This window comes from Falco punctatus, assembly GCF_963210335.1.
Source record: "Falco punctatus genome assembly, chromosome: 14".
Classification (NCBI taxonomy): Eukaryota; Metazoa; Chordata; class Aves; order Falconiformes; family Falconidae; genus Falco; species Falco punctatus.
In genome coordinates, this window is record NC_137594.1 from 8615268 (window position 1) to 8638686 (window position 23419).

Consider the following 23419-nt stretch of genomic DNA (forward strand, 5'->3'; position numbering starts at 1 on the left):
AGGTTACTCCTCTGTCCCCTTCATACTAGCAAGCGTGTTACTCAACAGCAGTATTTCAGAAAGGCTCTCATGGGAAACGGGGTGAATGAGATCAATGCAGAATTGTAAAACCCTGGGATCCAGCATTCTAGAAGCATTGATTTTACTAGAAAAACTGTAAGCTGAGTTACATGTCATTTTCAGAATCAAGGATCCTCTTTCCTGTTGTAAACTTTCTCATTTTCAAGGATGTAAGATAAAAGGGGCTTCTGGATGCGCTTCATTCGGGTATATAAGAAAAGAAGGCATATTTAAGCATAGATCTCAGCAAAACAATGATTACTGCATTTGTTGGAGACATGCAGACCTTTATTGGGGTCAGACAATACTGACAAAAAACAGAGTATCAGAGATTTTTTGTTGTGTTCCTTCATGCACAGCCTGAATCTGAGGATCCATGGATCCCCTTGAATTTTAAAAGCATCTTTGCATTATATAAGAAATCAGTGAGCTGTCTGACTATGATTCGTTCAATGGTATGTGCTCTGGTTGGGTGTTCTTCCCACCTTCTTTGAGTCTGTGAAGGGACAGCAATGACCAGTGTTATAACCACTTGCTAATAGAAGCTTAATTACTTCCAGTCAGCTGAGCTGCCATGATAGAACAGTTAGTGTGCGCTCTAGCCTGCCTCCATCCCCAAGTGAAATGCAACAGTCTGGTACTCTGAGCTTTTCCCCAAGTTGTTTCAGCTCACAAGCAGGGCAGGCTGTTAGTGAGCACACGAGCTGTTACCAACAGCTACGAGATGCAGTTGGTGCACAGTAACTTCTCAGACTGATGTTGTTCAGTTAAATGTCTGAGCTCCGTGTCTCGTTTTGGAAATCTATGTCTTACTTATTTTAGAAACCTGCTCTCCCCTCAGCAACTCTTAACAACCCAAAACAGATTGAAGGAACTTTCAGGTTTCTCAAACCTATTAAATGCCGTTGTTCTCAGTTTATTCAAATTAATGTGAGGCAGCTTGGTGCATTTAAAGGGAATAAAATGAGGTTGGAGGTTTGAGCTCTGATACGCTTGACATACTTTGCTATGGTAGGGAGGTTTTGCTTCACAGAAGTTTAATTGCCCCTCATGCAACAGTGAGGATAGACTTTCTAGGTCAAGGTTAAGATTCATAGGTGGCAAATAAAAGAGCCTTTCTCTGAATTAGTTCTTGCCCTAAAGACAATGAAATATATTTCTGGAGCCCGCATGGGAATCCACATGTTGCAAAGACCAGATTCTGTTTTCTCCATTACTGCTAAAGAACAAAACTGTTCCAGCACAAAATTCTTGGGTCTAATTTCCTGAGAACTTTAAAATTTTGTAAGAACTTTAGAATGTGGTACTAGAAGAATACAATAGTGATAATCAGTGGTAACTGTTGATATCCATTTTCAGAACGCAGCAGAGTGCAGATCTGTTTTGAATTACTTCTCATGTTTTAGGGAATCTGAACCAACATTTTTCCTCATCACAGGAGAGTGTCCTAACCATGAGATCAGACTTTAAAGAAGTGCATCTGCTCCCTAATTAGTGTGTCATGCAAAATAAATTGCTTCCCTAAAAATACTGAGAAGAATGCTCTTTCTCTTACTTACAGATACATACATGCTGCAACATACAGTGGTGATGAAGCACTCTCCAGAAAGACAGATAAGGATTTAAATTTAAATTTCAATTCCCTGGATGGAAGAAACTGTGAACTCAAGTACCCTGCCTCTTCAGTGAGTAGTTTATCTACTGAGATAAATAAGGGTAAAAGAGGAAACATATACTTTTTGCCATCTGTCTAAAAGAAGGAAATTTTCCTTATTTTTTCAAAAGAAACCCTCAATGAAGGTTTCCCTTCCCTTCCTTTTCCCCCTACCTTAACTGCACAGAAGGAGGTGTTATTTAAGACATACCTGATCCTTCAAATTTCCAAATGGGTACTTTAAATGGCCCTCTGTCCATGCTTGGTTTTGGACTCCAGTTCTTTATTCCCACCGTAAGAGCTAGACTGAAAAGCAAAAAGCAAAAGCAAAAAAAATCTTAAGATTTCTTTGTGCAGAATTCTTCATGGAAAAAGTTTTGTTTCAACCAATACTAATATGGAATATGGTTAGGTACCTGGAAAGAAGGTGGCTCAAAGTCCTTTGAGCATTATATACTAGCTACCACCAGTGAAAGTACAGGCATGCTGGCTGATTCAGGAAGAAAGCTCCTTTTCCATATTAGGGTCTAAATTCTAAAACTGCATAAATTTTGCTGTTGCCCTGTACCTGCACAGAACCCCAGTTCCAGGGTTACTAGGCATGTGGGATTACCCACGTAAGACGATGTAGTATATTTATTCGTATTTCCTCTTGCACAGCAATTTTGTATGACACTAAAGACCAAATAAGACTTTTTCCTTCTCTCGGTACAATTCCTTAAATAATCAGCACTCACAATATTCATAATTATATTTGTGTAAAATATTGTATCGTTATTGTCACAGAACAGAAATACCAACTGAAGTAATTGCATAACCTTTGAATAAACACAAGGCTTGCTGTTTTATTGTATCAGTTAGTATTATTAACTGTTCATTCTCCATAGCTAGAGGCAGAAGGTAAATGCTTACGGAGCCCCAGGACAACGTTACTGAAAAAAAAGCACTTCTCAGGTTGATACAGTGTTATTTTTCCCTAAAAATGTAAAGTAAGTATATAAAAAGAGCTTGTATTTTGGCTGGATTTGCCAAAAGTGTTTTCCTGAAAAGTTTAAGAGAATGTCTCCTTTGTAAGTATCTGTAGTGCTCATGCAAAGGCAGTGGGGCGTATGGAGCTGGAAGTCATCCATCATGTCTGGAAGGTCATGGCATTCCTACTGACCTCAGCGCTTGTGACTCTCGGTTCCAAACTGAAACCCGAAGGGTGAGAGACAAATGCATTCTCTCACTGTCAGTTGAACTAGTTACTTGCCGAAAAAACCACCCCCCATGCCCCAAAAAATCACACTACCTTTAGGTTTTTTTAAAAGCACCATGTAAATATGATTCAGAAGTATTACTAACAACCGTATTCCTTCATTACAAGTGGAGAATCCTAGGCATTTTATGGAAATAGCAGAGCTGTGACCTACCAGCAGTTCAACCAGCAGTCAAGCAAGGGATGGAGCTCAGTTCTTCAATGTTTATCCAGTAATGTATCTGCTAGATGGCTTTTCTTGGTAATACTTGGTCTGAGCCCAGCTAGCATCTGCAGCAGTTTTCAGCAGACAATTTTTTGGCCAAATTAGAGTCAATGACTTACGAATGAGAACTTTTTTATTCCATAGTAGAGCAGAAGGCATTATTTCCTGGGAACTGCAGCCTGCCCATTTATTTAGTGTGTTTACTTGGATTTTGTATTGAGGTAGAAGAGGCATTTCAATTTGGTGGTATATCTGTGGTATGTTATGTTGAACTCTTGAAAATTGTTTAATCATTTACTAGTCATGCTTTGTGTCTTGTTAAAGATGACAAGTTTTAATAGCTCATATTCAAAAGACAAAAATTAAGTTAATATTGATAGTTTCTTGGCATCATAAGGTCTCTACCTAATTGAAGAAACATTTTGAATATTCAGTGGAATCTTAATAAGTTGCCTAAATGGTTGGAAGATTCAGAGAAAATTTGAGTCCTAGATGTTACTGAGAAAAAGTTTATTTGGGAATAAATTTTCTGAGATAAAATTGGGAGACTGCTCTCTCTTTTCCGCTTCTCTTTTCCATTATTTTCAGGGACAGATAATCTAAAGTGGACTTTTTATGATAACATTTCAACTCCAGTGATTAATACTTGACATATGCCATGAAATTAACTGTCTCTACTGTTTTGGTTTTTTTTTTTATTTTGCTGAGAGATGGGTAAGCACAGACTTTTGGTGTGCATGTTCACAGGGATTATGCAAAAATAATATTAGCAGGCTTCATTTCCGTGTTTTAGTAAATGCTGTACAGCAGCTACTGGAATACTCAAATTAGACCAGATGTCATAATGCCAAATTCTCATCCCAGCAGAGTACAACATTTAAAAAAAATCATTACTTTTGTTTTTAATTTACTACTCTATGGATGAGAGAAGTCCCATCTGCCTACTTTATTTTTAAATGAAAACATAAATGTTGTCCTGTGGTGACATTAGGCTAGATACTTCATAGAGACAGGGACCCCAAGCAGCTAAAATTTACATCTAACAAATATGTTTTCTTACATACAACCATCTGCATGATAAAAGCAATGAATAAGTTTGTGAAGTTAGTGTGTAAACAGGATTCAAAGGGTGACCCATTTTTGTGCCACTGTGGGTAATAAGAATGATGGAATTTTAGGAAAGTTGGAACCATAATTTCTCCTGTGGGAGAAGTCTGGTCACACAGGATAAAGGGAAAATCAGCTGCTGGAAAGATTAGATCTGGAGACAGTAGCAATTCAGCACGGCTAAAAGCATACAGCTTGTGAAGGATTTCTCAGGACTTCAGAACCACCTCTAAAATCTTAAGCCTGTCTCTGATCCTGTGTCAGTGGAAGCTCTGGTTTCACAACCCACTGTTGTAAAAGAGTAGCTGCACACAACAGAGAAATGAAGAGATACTCTTTTCAGTTTGAAAGGAAATGGGAACAGATGATGGGGATATTAGAATGTTCTTTACCTCACAAGCACGGTTCTTTGTTGGAAGAAAATAAAAATGAGTGGTTTTCTGGGTTTACTGTTAATGAAAGCACCGTTTTTTCTGTCGGGAGGTAGTCCAGCATAGACATGTTTGATGATAACTTCCTAATCACTTGTTTAACTTTTCAAAAGAATGTGTTCGAATGTGTTCATGGCTGAAAGAGTAAAATTTCAGATGACATTTTGATTTTTGCTTTCCCCCCCTCCACAGAAACTACCTTTCTAATACTGAACTTTGTGGCTTCAAGCCTACAACTTCCTTCAAGTCAAGCCTGATGAGATCTGGTGTAAGAACTGGTATTAGTAGCAAATTCTGCCTGAATAGGAGCTTCAGGTGCTGAATTGCTCTGTCTCCCCTTACAGAAACATGGAGAGTGTTTCAGTGGTTTATTTCCCAGTCATACTTGACCAACTTGCCAGGATGATCAGTGGCTTTTTTATGGTCTAAGATTTTTGGATGCTGGTATTTTCTTCTGTTTAGATTAACTGCCAGACTCAACTGAAGGTTTTCAATAATACTGTTTCTTTCCCAACATACGATTACATTCAAATCAACTCATACTTTCTAAGTGTCTCATGTCATAGAATCATAGAACCATTTAGATTGGAAAAGCCGTTTAAGATCATTGATTCCAAAGATCTAACAACTGCTAAACCATGTCCCTAGGCACAGTGTCTACACATCTTTTGAATACCTCCAGGGACAATGTCAGGTCTGTAGAGACCCTGTGTGTGAAATATTTCTGGGTTTGCATTCATATACAAACTTAATCATGCATGTATGTCAAGAGCCTAAGTTTTTTACTCCTCATTGGTTCCAGATTTTTTATCCTAACTGGTAGGAACTGTCTGCATTCCAAGCATTCGGCTCTAGGTAGGCACCCTCAGAGGTCATGTGGGAGGCCTGAGATATGGAAACTGTGGCAGTTACCTGAACCAGGCTCTGGCACGAGCTGTCCTGCCTCTTGTCAGCCTCTGTACAGCCCAACAGCCAGGGAGACCGATAAAGAGCAGAGTAAGGTTCATCACCCGCTGAACTGGTGCTTGGCTATCATGGAAATGTTATAAAGGTAGAAAAAAAAAAAAAGCTATAGTATAAAATACTGGATTAAGCACGGCCTGATTGTCTAGTGAAGTCAAGTGGATTTTGACACATTTCATTCAGGACTGCAGACAAGAATTCAGGTATAAACCCCCTTTTTAATTTGCCTTTAGAACCAAGTATTAAATTAATGACTTGAGAAAGGACTGACCGCTGCCATATTTGAAGATACCATGCATTTGGGCTGAAAACTAACAACTGATACACCAAACTATTTTGTAAAATCTTATATTTTATATGTGAAATGGAAAACAAAGGCAAGATTAACAATCAGATCCCAGGAAGAGGAGGGACCTGTTGCAAAAGGAGGATAATTTCCTGAAAGTAGAGCTCTCTAAATTACATTCTACTGCTCAGGCATGTGGCCAGGCTAGAACAAGCCATATAGGGAGACTGGGAATTCAGGAGACTTAGTGCAGTTCCAAAGCATTCAGATGATACCTGACTAAGGAATAAATTAACAAGTCATTCCTTCAAACCATCAGTACTTTTATAACTTTCCCCCCATGTATGAAACAGCAAATTACATAAAGAAGCACAGAAAAGCAAAAAAACATACCTAATGAACTCTACTTTTACAGTTTAGGGGGAAGAAAAAGAGAATTATTACCTTTCTTCACATAGTTAAGTAAAAGGAATTGGTTGATGCCTTTGTGAGATATTTTAAATTATATTTATCCTTAAAAAATGCTTGATGGGTCCTAGGTTTCTGCTCTTGGTGAGTGACTGTACTCTTTAAAACACTTCTGAAATGCAGGCTTCCCATTTGAAAAGGTCCTTCAAGGTTTCTACTGTAGAGAAAAATAAGAAAATACAATTATTTTCTTCCATGATTTTAGATTATTTTTAAAGCATTCTGACTTTCCAGAGTGTGAGATCACAACTGCCATTCACACTATTTTTATGAGCCCTGATCTGAAGGGCAGCCCTTCTGTCTTCAGTGAGTTTATAGCTCATGCCCAGAGAGTAGGAATCAGGAATTTGCACCATATAATCTGGCTGAGACTAGTTCCAGCTGTGGTTTAAGAGGTCTTCTCAACTCTGATTCAGTAGGATTAATAGAGATTCTGCTATTACCTTCTGGGCATGTTATTAAAATTAGTTCTTCGGTGCCCCTTGTAGACAGACAGAACTGTAACTGCTGGTTATTAATACTCTTAGAATCAGCAAATATTCAGAGACTCCCTTTCATGGAGCTATAGATTTCAAGGCCAGGAGGGCCTTGATCTTGTCGTAGCTCAAATAGTCTACTTTCTTTTATATCCTTTTTAGACCTTTTAATTACAGTTATAAACTATAGTAAAACACAACAATTAGAGATGCTTACTGAAACATTATAAAATCATGTACATTAGTGTACATGCATACATTTTCGTATATATGGGTAAATGAGTGAAATCACCAGTGATTTAGCCATAAAGTAGTGAAATCACCAGTATTTTTGTGACTGGTAGTCTGCATTGCAAAACAAAAATTAAAAGACTTGGCAGAAGTCTTGCTCTGTAATACCCTTTCACTTTCCATTTCCTTTGTCCTTGGAGATTGTCTTAATGCAGCTCTGTGCGTTTTCAGCTAGACTTTGCCAGATGTCTACTTCTTGCATATATTTGGAAGAAGTTAAGCTTAATTTAATTGTGCCCCAATTCAAGAGAGTATCCCTATGCTGGCAAGTTGATTAAGCATGGTGGTAATTTTAATTATCTTCTTATCTCTCACTGGAGTGCAGTTAGTGGAGCTGACGAAGTTAACCTCATAGATAAATACCTTTTCTAAACTGGGGCCTCACACAAGGAAGATAAAGCTTTCTTTTCAACATCAAAAATTAGCCTTCACCTGTTTTCTTCTCCACTTCTCTATCCATGTGCATGCTGTCTCCTCGAGAGAGCCTGACATTACAGTTGAATCGCCTTCATTACTGGCTCTTCTGATGGTTTTGCAGTTGCCTGTGATTCATTGCTGTCTTTTACCTGTGACAATGCTAAGTTAGCTGCTCATGCCTTGTCTTTTTTGTTTCTTTTGCCAGCGGTTGCCCTCTCCACATGACTAATTCTGTTGTGTGGGTTCAACAGGAATGTCACAAGGCCAGCATTTAAAGGATGCAAGTTAGCGCACTGAAGATTTGATGAGATGTACTGTCAGTTTTACATGTCACATTCATGGTAAAATCATATGCACACACAGAGCTAACATTTCATTTAGGAATCAAACACATTAAGATACCGCTTTTAAGTTTTGCATTTAAGTGCCTTGTAACCCATTTAATTTTCTTACTGAAAACACCCTGTCAGAAGCCTGTAGGAGAAACAGCAGCATAATTTAAATGTCACTTTGTAACTGGAGTAGAATGACTGAGTATGAAATTCATTATTGGGAAGCAAAGTTTGTAACTCCATTAGCCTGTTTCTGGTCATTTGGCTCTGTTTTCAGCTGGATGTGCACAGAAGCTCGAGTGTACTTTTATATACTTAATTGTCTGTGTTTTAATTAACACAGAAGAACAATAGCTTAGAGAAAAAAGCAGAAGGCCCTTACAGTAATGGAATTGTAACAACCCAGTATGCGGCATCTGAACTTAAGGTTTTATGAATATCAAGCCATTTGCAGACTTTCTGTGTATCTCCAATTATTAATAAATACAACTGGATTCCTGCTTGCCTTATAAATATACACACTCAGCATTCAGCTGCAGATTCAACTTGCCCTGGATCTCCAACCTGGCAAAACACCCGAGAACCGTTCAATTTAGGGTGGTACAAAAAATACCCCCTTTATATATATATATATATATACACACATAGTTCCTCATGCCCTGAGAGACAAGACAGCTGACTATATGGTGGTCCAGCAGCATAATCCTGACTCATTTTTTTAATAAAGCTATCAAGTGCACACAAGAAAGCTCATCTTGTTCACATCCAAGAACAGTGTGGGAGAGAGCAAAATGCTCTGCATACATTTGTAGGACTTGAAAATGCTCATTTAACCCCCAAACACTGTATAAACATTACTCACTTTAATCAAAACTGTAATTCAGGTGTACCTATGGTGACATGCAGCCTCTGCTTAAACAATAAAAGGGAACAATGTGTACCAGCTATGAAGGGTGAGAAAAGGAGAGCATTTCCTTCAATGGCAATTTATGCAGGAAGAATATTACTACTGACAGCACAGTCTCACCTCTGGGATAAAACTTCTAGTCCTGCCCAGCACTGAAACTGCCACATGACTTTCTTGAGTTCCTCCGTTTTGCATCGCATCTGCAGAAAACTATGTCCAGTCATACAAAGACACACACTCTGAGAGGCTTCATCCAGCTCGTGAGAGATTTGTTCTGGTTATTGATTCCTCATTACAATTTCTGCAGCCCCTGAGATATCCTTTGAGATCTAACATTAGAGTACTGGCCGGGCCAAATCTTGCTTCACTTATAAAAGCTGAGGCATTTACATCTTAGGGGAATATTGATCTACTCCAAATAATCTTTTTTTTATGTTTCAAGCAAGCTGAAACTCCAGAGGAAAGAGACAGGATAGTAAACCCCTTTGCCAGCGCTTATGAAAAACATCAGAATAGACTAGCATTGCTTTGAAAACTCACCAAGTGAATCCAAAACTTGATGGCAAATGCAATGTCGAGGGGAAGCTCACACGTGAAGAATGCAATTTATATATGGCACCTCTTCTTAGGTGAGCTTGAACAATGTCTAGCACAACTAAGCCTTAAAAATACCATTGCTGTTTATTTGCTTACAATGTGCTTAAGACACTGGAAAAGAAAGGGGAGATGCTAAAGGACAAACCCACTGAAAAGCGTCTTCTCTTGCTGGTAAAGAATTTAGAACAGGTGTTGTCAGCTTGTTCCTGTTGCTATCAGCCAATACCAAAAGCAGTTGGCAGTGCTCCCATCATGCGAAAAAGCCAGTCAGATTTCTCAGTATATTCTAATTACTGTAGTGACACTCATGGGCCTAACGGCTACCTTATCATGGCAGACAGGTCTGCCTTCCATTTAGGGTTTATTGACTCAAATTTCTGCTTCCTCTAAATGCACATCTGGCTTACCAAACAAATTTAGAAATTCACGTTTATGCTTACCCACCTCATGCTTTAATCCTCTGCACATTAAAGGCTGTACTATCATCCCTCACCTACATTGTGATTATGTCCACCCCAGCTTCACCCCAAGAAAGCAAACTTGCTTGTCCTTTCTCCATAGGTTATTGCTTTGCCAAGGGATTCATCCAAATAACGGTGTGTTCTGCTGCTGGCTATGCTTCAGTGTACCATATACACATACTTAGAGCTCTAGCACAGAAATCTCACTTCTAACACCCTGTTTCTTTGCTATTGTGCCTCGTATGACAAAGAAGTTTTTTCATATAAAACAGCTAAGGATTGTACATGCTTTTCCACCCTGAAGGTCTTAATTTCATTCATATGAAAAGCGACTGGCAATCACTTTGCAAAGACACTGCCAGGAACTAACTGTGGCACAGTTAATTGACGCATGTTACTTCGCTCAGAAACGCTGAACGTATCACTTATTTTCCTGATCTGGACCTATTTCAAATAAGCTGGAGAGCAATGCAGACTTAGCTTTTGATTTCAGTAGCTATTGGATCATATCCCTAAATACATATTATAACCACTGAGAAATAAGCATTTAGATACAGCAAGGTATGCATAAAAGCAAACTACATTTTGCTTTCATAAGCACAGTGGTCAAGATGAGTAAATGGATAAATGAATAAACTATAAAAAGTGGGAGTATATTGCTGCAATTTCCATTCCTCATTTTGCTGTGCCCAAGTAGAATTTTATTCCAAATATTTTAATCTTTTGCTGATCAGGCCATGGATTACCTTTCCAAATTAATCCCCATGTACCTAAGTGCACTCAAGGTCCAATCAATGCAGAACTGCTCTCTGCAACAGCACCTAACTTAACACAAACATCCTTTTTACACCATGAAACTTAAATCTGGAAGTTTTTCCTGTTGCATGGTCATGATAGAAATCTGATGCTCTGGTAGACATTGTATTTCAAGCTTTAGCTAATCTCAGCTTCATGAAGAAGTTAACTGTGCATACTGATTTTGGCAAGTACAAATTCAGTTAAATTCTATTAGCATGCAACTGAGTTTCAGGATGCCTTGATAGTTACCATAAAGACACTATGAAATTATGGGAGTTCCGGAACTGCAGCTGTGCATCAAGAAAAAACACACACAAAAAAAACTTTTGAAAAATCTGAGCAACAGGAGCATTGGTTTTTGCCCTCCATAAATAGGGGACTCTTCCAGAGTATGAAACCTCTAGCTGTGAATTCCAGTAACTTAAACATGAGATTGACTATAGGCAAACATAAAGGTTGAATGATCAGCTGAGAAAACTGAAAAAACTGAGAAAACAGTGTGAGGGGTTTATAAATTTATCTCACAAATATACTCTACATTATTAATTGTGCTTATAGGGAAAAAAAAATTGTTCCCACTCTGATTTTAAAGCTTACCTTACTCCTTCAGTCAGTTTTCTGTTACATCATTGAACACGTGTTAAACTGGTAAGTTGCACATCCTTTCTTGTTCCTAGAGAGAAAAGTAAATCTACAATCATAATGTATAATCGCTTCTGAAGGAGAACTTACATTTTGGACCAGAGAGGGAGAAAACATTAATTGCTTAATGATCATTTGTATCCCTTTTCTATTTTCAAAACGATTCTGTCACAATATTTATTATAAATATTTTTAGTGTATGATACTCACTTGTGCCATTGAGTGGTCTGTTTGTATGAATACTTTTCTATATGCTCAGCTACTCTTTTTTTCATCTCATGCTGACTTGATGGCAGTCCCAACACTTATAATACAGTTGAGCTCACTGACCAGTAATTTTACTATGAATTATGGTATGGCAACACAAGTAGATGATGCAGGCTGTATCCTGTGTACCACCAGATCTGCGCAGTAAAATGATACATAAATATATGAGGTATCGTGTATCTTCTGTGTTCTGGGATCATGTAACCATGAGTTCAAAAGGGAGTAGTAATTCATATCATATTACTACTTTTTGAGACAGGGAAGCAGAGGAAAACAAACTGCAGATTCTTTAAAACACATGTGGTAATTTACAGTTGAGTCACTAGATTTAGGCCTGAGACTTCTCGGTTAGTAATATCAGCGCGGATCTCTCCAGTTGCTCTTTTATTTTGGATTGTTACAGTTTTTCCCCCGTGTCAATTTTTAATTTATTGGTTGTGATGGCCAAGCAACTGCAGTTCCAGTTGTGGGAAGTGCAATGTGTACACTTAAATTGGGGGACCTAAGGCTGCTTTCCAGAACAAAGTTAACCAGCACTGGCTGCATTCTGACGGTGATGCAGTCGGACCCAGGGCACATCGCTGTCAGCAAGCCTCAGGCGGGTGAGCAGGAGCGCTAGCAGGGCCCTTTGTTTGCATGACTGGTAGCCAGAATCATAAGACAGATTTTGAATCACACTTTCCTGCAATTTAGGCACACACAAAAAAGAGCCAAATAGAATTTTACATCAGTCCTCTGCCAATTAAGAATAAGATTAAGTTCAGAAATGAGTGCTACCATACAGTTTGGAAGAAAGACAGTTTTCCATGGCAGAAGTAAGCCTACACTTCTGTCTGTTATCAACTTTATTTTTAGATGTCCAGACTGAATTTAATTGAAGCTATCTAAGCTCTCAAAGTAAAGAATTCAGAGGAGATTTTTTTTATAGATTCATACACAAAAGTACAATTGCTCCTCTGCAGCAGGATTCCCCCCTCCCCCCCCCCCCTTTTTTTTTTTTTTTTCATCTTTAGGCTTACCCAGCTCTTCAAATCATTCCAGGCTGGTTTCTCTTCGATTGTCACTCATTTTGACTTTGCTTCTGAATTGAACACAGGATTCCGATGATCATCAGCATGGAGTGTTATTGTAATACACTGGGACAGAGACTGGACTTCCTGCAGGAGGAATGGCCATGGTAGTTACACATGCTGATCCAAAACATACTCACATGCACATACAACACACAATAGGCAAAGGAGAAAAAAAGAAAAAAAAAGGCCTCTTTAGGCACATAAAGAAATGATGTCTATAAAATTACCATGTTACAAAAGAGGCCAGCTGTTTAAATGATTGCATTGTACAGGGAACAAATAGGGGTATATCTTGCGTACAAGCACTTTTCATTTGCAGCTTTACCAGTACTTTTTTTTTTTTTTTTTAATGCTGCTTTGGCCACTTAAGCAGCTGCTTTTTTGTTTGTTTTTTTTTTTTAAAAAAGTTGTCTAGGTTTTATACACACCACAGCTTTTATATGATTGTATAGTGCTTTTTCTTTGTAATTTATTTCGTTAGCTATGTGGGTGAAATTAATAGTGAATGCTGACTTATTTCATAAACTTTATTAAGCCTTCAGGAAAACTTCAATGTGCTCATATGGAGAGGCAATATAGAATGTATCCACTGTATCATGACACAGAAATTACAATTCTAAGCTAGAAATAAATGACATTCCAGAAAAAGCAGAAGGAACAACATTTAAGGAGTTAATAATGAAACACTTGTCTTCATTTTCAGATCCTTTAATCCTGCTATTGTGCAGTTTTCACACAGTGCTAAATTGAATTACTGCATCATTTTTTACAATTTCTTCCTACAGTTGACCCAGTTTATAGCAGGTTTGAAAGCATTATCATTGCTTAGGGTTCAAAGATGCTGCAGTGTATTGCATTACAAGTCAATCAGTGCAGAAGTATTTTGATGTAATTTTGCTTTTGGATATAGAAGAACAGATATCCAAATGAAGGATGGTATTTCATTTTGTCATAACAATGTCACATAATGCAGCATGCCTTTTTTATATGATATGTATTGTCTCATTTTATTATATTTCTTTCTCTGTGTTCCTGGTCCTAATAAAATGAATCCTCAGTTTATGCCTTCCAATGTTTTTATTAACTTTTGCAAGGAGAAATTTGACAAAGTTGTAGTGTGTAGCTTTTTACTATTATGTAGCAGATATATTTAGTTGGATACTGCTAAAAAAAAACTAAAAGTGAATGCAGTGTTTCTAAACATTATCCCACTTCTAAAATGCTCAGTGAGAAATTTTTAATCAAAATTTTCCTGTTCTGAAGGGCAGTGCTTTCTACAGCTTTTTGAACACATAAACATGGTGCTCAGTTTAAATACATTTTAAGCAATGTGTTTTAGGTAAAGCATATAATTCTCTCAAGGTCATTCTTTATGCTTCAGGTGTTAATTTGTGTTGTTCTTGAAGTATTCTTATTATTGATAGTAGAGCCCTTGGTATTTGTTATATTGAAATATTGCTAATATATGAACTGTAACATTAAATTTTTAATCTAATCAATCAAATGGCATGCATATGCAGTAGATGCTTGGGTTTTACTAAGATTAATTACCATGTGCTGTGAAAACGAACTCTGTAAGGTGAAATATTGCATGCACACAGACATACATAATGAGAAGAAAAGAAAAGAAAGCAAATTGTGCAAAGGGATGAGCACTGTAATAAGTTAATGACTACTTCTGTCATTCAAAACATATGCATAGCCTTTAAGACAACACAAAACAAAGATTAAACGCATGTTAAATCAACTATCTATTAAAGCATTTAGAGCTTTTCTCCAGATTTTACATGAAAATTATGCAATCTGTTGCAAAACTAAACACTTGTCTCCCAGATGGTGCTCAGAGTCTGTCTGAGCAAACACTCCTTCCATGCTCTGTGTAATAAATTGTGCGTATTTTTTGTTGACTGTGCTTCATTTTATGCATTTGAGGACATCTACACTGAACACGCTATGTAGAGATGACTAATTTGCATTGTAAAACCCAGTGATGCTGTATTTATATACCTGATTGCAGTCATGAAGTAGAAGATACTTCATCATGGAAAATGGCAGTATCTCCCTTTTCACTGGCTGGAAGTTACAAACTTACTATGCTTACTGCTGCTACTGATCCGGGTTGTAATTCTCACAGGTCACTGATAGTTGTCCATTAAATAATAAGTAGTTAATTGCTTTTCTTGAACAGTACTGCAAAGTTAAGCTTCTATGACAGTGTTTTGAGGAGTGTTTTGCCATGCCAAATAATAGCTATGATTGAAATGGGAATAAGATTAAAGCCACACTAATACTTTCATAATGTTATTAAAAGGTACATTATTCATGTGCTAGAAACACAGGGATTACCCTTCTGGCTGAGACTGCGGTCTAGCTAGAAACCTATGACAAGATACTAAAGCGTGAGAAAGTCATCTGCAACTGATGAGGCTGCTGTTCAGCTTTTCCTTGCTGTATTTTTTTAGTATTTCCTCTGCCTTGGTTTCTGCTTGTAAAATGGAGATGAGAGTAGTTCCTTGTTTCACAAGAGTGAAGATGTACTAATGTACCCTGCTGTTAGTGAATTGCTCAATTAGGTGGTAGGGGATTATATATACCTGCACCGTTTGGCACGGATGGCGCCCTGCCAGGGTTGCTTCCACACCACTGGGTGGTGGGAACACACAAGGACATTGTCAAGGGGAAGCTGCAACCAGCCTGCAGCTACTCAGGTCCGCTAGTCAACCTGGAGTGATGGGGACATCACAGAAAACACGAGCACAGTTGTGAGAACAGCGTGAGAGCATCCTCATCCCACTTAGGGGCAACCTGAAAGGTGCTGATTCTTGTTGCTGCTGCATTGCCTGCCCGTGGCCGATACCTACAGAATTCCCAGAATTTCAGTGTGGTTCTGCAGAAATCACACTTCAGATCTGGAAAAGGGCCTGGGCATCAGTTAGACCCGAGTGTCTCTCATCATCAGAGAACCGTAAGCAACCAATGAATGCAAGTCAGGACCTGCGGGGAACTGGGTACCGTTTCATACATGGTTTTTTTTCTTACAAAATGTGAGACTGACAGCAAACTCGGTGGTGACGGTGGTGGTGGGGTAGCAGCCTTACTGTAACACTGCCTGGGAAAGCCTGCTATGTTTGGATTATTTAGGGACATGCCTTGAACTTTCAAGCTCTAAGAGAATGCAGACATGGCAGGAATGTATAGAATCATGTTTTTTCCAAGACTGTTTTCCTTTTTGCTGTCATAATTAAGCTGAAGGAAACCAGTCTTTGAAATGAAAACTGCATAGTCCAAGAGATTACTTAAGTGTTTAAAGATAAACAGGTATGTATATGTTCAAAAATATTTGGAGAAATCTGAACCTTCAAACTTCCCTGGATGTTGTACTTCAAATTCTTCAACATTTTTTTCTTCTTATTGATAACATTGTTCACACATGTAAATGTGAGGGATGAGCCCTGGTTATTTTTCAGTGTCTTGCAAGACATGCATGTTGAAGTGAAGAGGGAAAGTTGTTAGCAAACCCTGTGTTCTGCAAATCCAGCACTGTATTCCAGGGACTATGAACGGGGGGAAAAATAGTCATACTGAGACTGGCTGATCTAGACCAGCTTCAAGCAGAGATAAACCAACTCAACTGAGCATATCACTGCAACAGCTAAATAAATAAGTAATGTTTAATGCTGCTGTATATCCCAGCTACTGCCATGCTCGGTGTTTTAGGAGTTTTCCATCTGTAGATGCAAGAAGCTTTCATAGAGACATATTTAAATTCTCACTTTGACTCCTGCCTTTCCTTGCTTTTACTGCATCCCTAATAACAGCAACAGTCTGATGAAGTTGCTCGTTTGACTTTCAGAGTCAGTGCTCAGTAGGGCTGGAAATGTGCAGGTTTTGGATGCAGTCTGCCTTTCAGTGCCAGAAAGTGCCTGTCACCATTATTAATTAAGTATGACATTTACTCTCTTCATTGGTTTTAACCATGCCCACCATGATCTCTGTGGCATATAAATATTGGAATTTACAGAGGGGTGAAGAGAAGATTTGCAGTTTTAAGATTTGTTGGTTGCGGTTGCTCAGCGAAAAAAAAAAAAACAAAACCAAAAAGCCACAAAACTACATCCTGGCTTTTAGGGGGCTTATTTGGGGATTGCTTATTTGTTCAGTGGAAAAAAAAATAAAAAAAAATAATACCTGCCTGCTGACCATTTCTGATACACAGTTACAGAGCTGTGCAAGTAAGTCTAGCAAAACCAGGAATGTTGACCTGGCACATTCTGCAAGCTCTGGTCAGGTGTTTCTGTAGCGGGTGACTAAAGAAAACGTCCTCTGTTCTGAGTCTTTGTCTCTTGCTAATGCTGTAATAATTTGGTTACACAAATCTATGAACTTACATACGTACATATATAAAATACAGCGGAAGGAAAGAGATACATGTAAAAGCAAACCAGCAAAAAAAAACCAACAGAAAAACAAAACCCAAAACCTGTCTTGCTATCTTGCTAGTTAGCCAAGGGATCATTAACTGCTATGCATCGTGGGAGTGGTGGGAATTACAGAGACCAGAGTGTGCTTGGAATTCTGCTGGCAGTTCAGTACCTAGAGTCCAAGGGGGGTGGGGGTGGGGGGGAAGTGAAGCAAGTAGCTTGAGGGACTTTCAAAAGGGAGGGATTTGTAAAGCCTGATTGCTAGTACAGATAGCTACATCTGATAAGCCTAGTTTTATGTCTCTACTTACATATTAATTGTAGTTCATCTATGGCATAATTAACAAGGCTCAATACAGGTTTTTTATCCAAACAGTTGCATCAACAATAAGCCGATGATTTGAGCACTGGCACTGAGTTCACTTAAAATGCTGCGATGGCACTAATTGCTTGGGGGTTTTGACAGGTAACTGTCTTATTTAAGGACTTACTAAAGCTTTTCAGAGATTCATTTACGGAGATTTATTAAATAGAAATGCCAGTTTAAATGAGCATAAAATGAACAACCTTGAATGCCACATTATTACTATTCTTACTACTTCTGCAATTACTATCAAGCATATGTAATGCAACAAATATTTCTCCTGAAGAACTAGCTGTATAAAAGAAGACGAACATAAAGGAAAGGGTGGCAAAGAGAGACAGACCATCACCTATAAAAGTTGTTAGTTATATGTTGTATTTCAAGCATTTAAGTAATTTCATTGGCCTCAGTCAGATTTCTGGAGTAGATCCACAGAGCAAAACTATATAACTACTATTTCTTACCAAGCCATTGGTAGTCACAGGAGAAATGGCTGAGATTTGAAGTACAACAAAAGGAAAGTATCGCATAGGATACCAGAGAAGGCAAAAAAGGCATTTAAGGGAGAAGTGTCAGTGGGACGGACAATGTGGTATGTCAGGCAGAAAGGGCATGCTAAGACACCAAAGAGGACAAAAAAAAGATTGACCTCTACTATAGCAACAACATGCATATCACAAATGATAGCAATCAGGTCCGTGATACACGGAACCTGTCAGAACCTAACGGTGCATGCACATTTGCACATGCACATGCCCTTTTACATTACATATGGAATTTATTACAGCTATTTCTAATATGACCCTTAAAAAAATCATGGGTCTGTTCTTAGCCAAATGTCTAACTTCTTTCTGTAGTCCATCTGCTTCAGACATTTATCTGGAATAGAATAGATCAGATCATTCTGTGATCTATGATCTATTTATCTTAGCAATAGATGAAGGCATCTTTTCATTGCATTGATTTAAGCGGCTGCTGTCGTTTATGATAGTCAGTATGAGTCCCCTTAGTTAGTATTCCAAAAATATATTTAGAATCATTTCTGCATGCAAAATCAAACCTGAATGCTCTGGGGAGGGATAAGGTTAGCAGAACTAGAGTATCCATGAACTACTATGCCCTTTGCCTGCTATCAACTCACTCCATATTTCAAGAGTACAATCTGGGACACTATATTTCAGACTCTTTTTTTTATCTCCTGCTCTCATGTCATTATCTTTCTCTAGATGTACACATTTTGATCTTTTTCTTGATCCTTTAGTCAATGAGACACTGTTTCTAAACCTTAGCCTTTTCCTCACACTTACACACTGTTGCAATCTAATAACCCAAATTTTGTCGTCAGTTCCTGGTTCAGCAGTAACAAATATGAAATATAAAATTAGTTATTATTTACAAAATCAGCAATATGTATACAAGACTCTGTGTGTATGAACGGACAGATACATTTTATATCCCGAGGTGGCAAAAATTCAAAGCTTCCTTATCTGTGGGCTTTTTCTTTTTTTTTAAGTAAAAAAGATTTAACTACTTATAATAGAATACTGGTACAGTAACAGAGGTTCAGTAATTAATATAAAAAATCTATTCAGAAGCATACAATGATTTACATTCAAACCCTGAATATTTAAAATTAATAGAAAATATTAGCATGTTAATAATTGAAATCACAGGAATGTATAATGAGATTGCACTTACTGTAGTCTATTAACCATTGTCTGCAGCTTGATAGGAAAACGTTTAACCTCAGAAAAATAGGATGCGCATTCTATAAGCCCCTAAGGCTTTGTTACTATTAAGCCAATGTGATCCTTGAAAACACGTACATGTGTACATCTTGTGGAATCAGAAGTACAACATGTACTCCCACAGCATTTTTCTTTGTCTGAGAAGAGTCCTTTTATCCGTAAATCTGGGAGGGAAAAAATGAAAGCACTGAAGAATGACTTCACTACAAAAGAATGCAATAAAATTAGCACTACATTAATGTCATTTTTCTGAATTTTTCATTGTTTCACATATTGTTACCTTTATCTTTCAATAAATTTGGGTGTATTAGCTCAGCAAGCTGGCAGCAGAAAAAACATAATGATCTTTTTTGGTCAAATGGTTTATGACTTCACACCTATACTGAGAGTTTTAACCTCCATCCATATTTATATTTGTCCTCTATGTCTTCAATTCAAAAGTCCTTTCAGAGAAGATTGGTTTCATGCAGAGAGAAGATAAAAATCAGAACCTTTACCTCCCATGCAATAAATTCATCATATTTATTCGTCCCAGATACTGGTGAGTTGGAGAAAAAAATCTTAGATTCTAGTACCTAACACTTAATACTTCTTCTTAGAGGTAAAACTACAAAAAGGAGCTGGGGGGAAGAAGAGGATGCATTTTTTTTCCTTCCAGTCTGTATGTTATTCAGAGCTGCAAATATTGAAATACTCACATTAGAAAGGTTACTAAATTGCTGTGGCCCAGCATCCTGAGAAAATGTCTGACAGCATGATTATAAAGGGTCTGTTGTGACTGTGCAGCAGACAGCTGGTGCTAGTATTGTTTAAACAGGGAATCTAGCAGAAAAATAAAGTAACCCTCGTTTTTAGGTATAGACACTGTCCAGTCATGAAGGCAGTGGGTTTGGAGCTTCTGTTTATTGCTGCAAACTGAAATGAGGCGAGGTGGACTGCAGCAAAGCCTTGTGAACAATTGGTAAAGATGCATAAATTACTGTGAAATGCAAGTCAGAAGAAATCGGCATTCAGGAAGGGCAGACAGCACAGACAGTCCATTATCCCTTTAACCACATAACTGACTCAGACACAACTGCTGGATCAATCTGGAGGCAGATGCTATAGCCAGAAAACTATTTTAACAGCTTGGCATCTGGGTGCCGTGATTGCTGAAAGAAAGAGGACGGGTGCAATCTGATGAGGTGAATTGCTGCCTGCTGTGGACTTCAGGTTATGATTAACTATGCTTTCTTCATAGGAAAAAAGCAGGTAAAGGAACAAATATGATTAGAAAATGCAGCTTATGTCTTTCAATTAAAGGTAAGTTATGTGGCATAGAACGCTAATAGTGTAGTGAGTTTTGCCCATTAACCCCTAGTAGAAGTTCCAACAGAAAGGCTGCATCACTAACAGTTTATCAGTGTTTAGCACTAAGCCCTGATTCAGCCAAGAATTTCTCAAGAATAATGAGCTCAAAGAAGTCCTACAGCCAAAGACAACACCCTGTGCTTTGTTGAATCAGAGACTGTAACTGTACCTCACATTGAAAATATTAAGTAATAATAATGCCATGTTATCCAGCTTATTTTAGTAATTTGTTCCCATCCTTCCCATGCATAGCAATATCTGCAGAGGTTTTTCAAACGATGAGCAAACTACATATGGGAAAATACGGGGCAAAATCGGTCTGTAGACCACAAGTGGTATCAATCCTTTATGGGTTCACAGAATGGATTTATTCTAGTTGAAGGTCTGACCCTGTTATGAAAGGTATACCTGGAGAAGTCAGTCAAGTATAATAATTTTCAATGATTTGGAATTACATAGCCTACGTAAAATACTTGTTTATTGCTTTGCTGATGTTTATGTGAGAAAATAATAGATTTTTCTTGAAATATGAACCTGAAACAATAGAGGGATGAAAGCATACCTCTTTCATGGTGTTATATGTTAAAATTAAATGCTGCATAAAATGCCAGTGTCAGTGTTGGAAACAAACCACCTCTACTCTTTATCCCGCCCGCCCCCATCTCAGCAGCACTGTGGGTTTTGGTGTAACGTAAGGTCACTGTGGTATGCAGCTCAGTATCTTGGCTTCTGAAATGATAGTTCTTGGTGTTACAGAGCCTCTGATTCCTGCTGTACATGAATCCCTCTTAATTTGTGATAAACATTGCTAAAATTAACACACTCTTCTAAATTTTGATGACTGCTGTATTTGTCTGTGGTGCCAATCCCATTTTTCTGCTTATAGATGAAAGCAGACTGGATTGTGCTGTCATTAGACATCAGTGGCATTACTTAAGACTTGGACACTTTTCTTTCATCTTGTTACACCTAATGTGCTTCAGTGTGTATGTGACCAGAGGAAAAACACCACAAGCTGAAGCTGTCTAAAGAACCTGCCAGTGTAAGAAAAAGAGTAACTGATGCTCTGCAGCCCCTGCACTTCAGTCAAAGTGCCATGCTGTTAAATCATAAAATGGCTGAGCTGGGCCATTTAGTTTACTGAAGGTGCATATTCTCTTTTCCTTCTCCTCTGTCAATTGGCTAAAGCAACCTACAATTGTAAGTACTTTTTCTGTTACTAATCTCCGGGTTTCCTCTTTTCAATGTTTTTTATTTGTTGAGGTGGTTTTCCTGAAAATTGGAGAGCATAAGGATTCATGCTTTCCTCTCATTGACATCCTCACTGCCTGAGGATACATACTTACTAGAACCCTTGTTCCATCTAAAAATGAATCATTAGCCTAAATAGTGTTTAAAATAAACCCTTAAATGAAAGGGTAAAATTAAACCAGTTATAGGTTCAAGATGTAAGGATAAAAATACTAATATAGAGGAAATGCACAACATCCCCTGCACCTGCCCACAGGACCGAAGAGTCATATGAGGTGGCTGGAAACCCTCCAGATGGATGTGGAGGAACAGGGAGAGAGATGTGAATACTGGGAGTAGTGGAATGTGGAAACAGCATGCTGCATGGGTAACTGAAGGCAGGTACTAAAGGTCCCCTATGCTTCGGCGTACGCTAACCAAAGCGAAGACTGAAGATAACTGGATGTGTGAGACTGTAGTTACTCAGATACGATCAGATCAGATATATCTTCTGAAGTATTTTCAAATGGCACAGCATAAGCGCAAGGACATTAGATTCTTAGAAAGCCAGATATTCAAGGATTTAGAACTTAAAAACAATTGACTGGAATCAGCTATTATGCAGGAAAACTATTGTAGAGATTTAAATGATATTTAAAGGGCAGATGGTAAAGAAATATCACTAAAGTGCTGTCGCTAGACATCAGTGGCATTATTACTGAACTCCAGTAATAAACCTAAGACTACTGTGATTATTAATAATCAGAAAAATAAGAAAGAACAGGTATATGAACAATTGGAAAGGTAGGTTGGTGGCTATGTGATTTTTGTAAGTTAAATCATGTAGAAAAAATTATTAGGGAAGATAGCATCAGATAGCCAAGCTGTGTCACACATCCGTAGCAAGAGTAAGAGTTGTATAAAACGTTCCCACACAGTAGGACTATACGATGGGAAAAAAAGGTCAGGAAAAATTAGTCATGATTCTATAATACAAAAGGCTACATTTTATTGTACGAGCTGGTTGTAAGAGCTCGTCTTGAAGCAGAAACCTAAATTAATCACTACCTGAACTTTAAAGCAAAGATTATTGTTTGGGTTTTTAGGACAGGGACTGCCATTACAAACACACATGGGCACAATAATGATGCTTTTCTTCTTTTACTGAATGCATAAGGCTAAGTAAATTAAATTTCAGCTCAGATATAATTCTGAATTTTGCAAGAAAACAAAAATGTGCGATGTAGCCATCCAAATGGTGGTGTTCATAACCGAGGTCCAAATGCTGCATTTATTTACTGGTAAGTTAATAATGGAAAAGGGGTTGGTGTACACCAATCAAGTTATATATACTTGTACTTTCAAAACCACAAAAACGGCCTACCCATTTAATTGCACTGTTTTAAATAAAACCAGCATATAAACATGTACTTCTGTGCAAATCCCTATAAAAACACCCTTAGATTTAATTGCTTATCTTCTATCAGATTATTGGCAGGCTTTTCTAAGTTGGTATGAATGGATCTGGGAGCATTTGCAGAGAGATTGTAGTGATTCAGTTAATGCAGCCAAGCCAGTGTATGCTTACTTACACAGGTATGTACTTAATCAGT

At 37.9% G+C, this 23419-nt stretch overlaps 1 long non-coding RNA gene across 1 annotated transcript in view; it reads right to left on the reverse strand.

Moving 5' to 3' along the window:
• LOC308072959 overlaps positions 1 to 11484 on the reverse strand; it is a 50720-nt gene extending 39236 nt beyond the window's left edge. Inside the window, exon 1 of the long non-coding RNA XR_013931859.1 lies at positions 1926 to 11484. This is a non-coding gene — a long non-coding RNA (uncharacterized lncRNA). The remainder of the gene's footprint in view (positions 1 to 1925) is intronic.
• Between the last annotated feature and the right edge of the window lie 11935 nt (positions 11485 to 23419).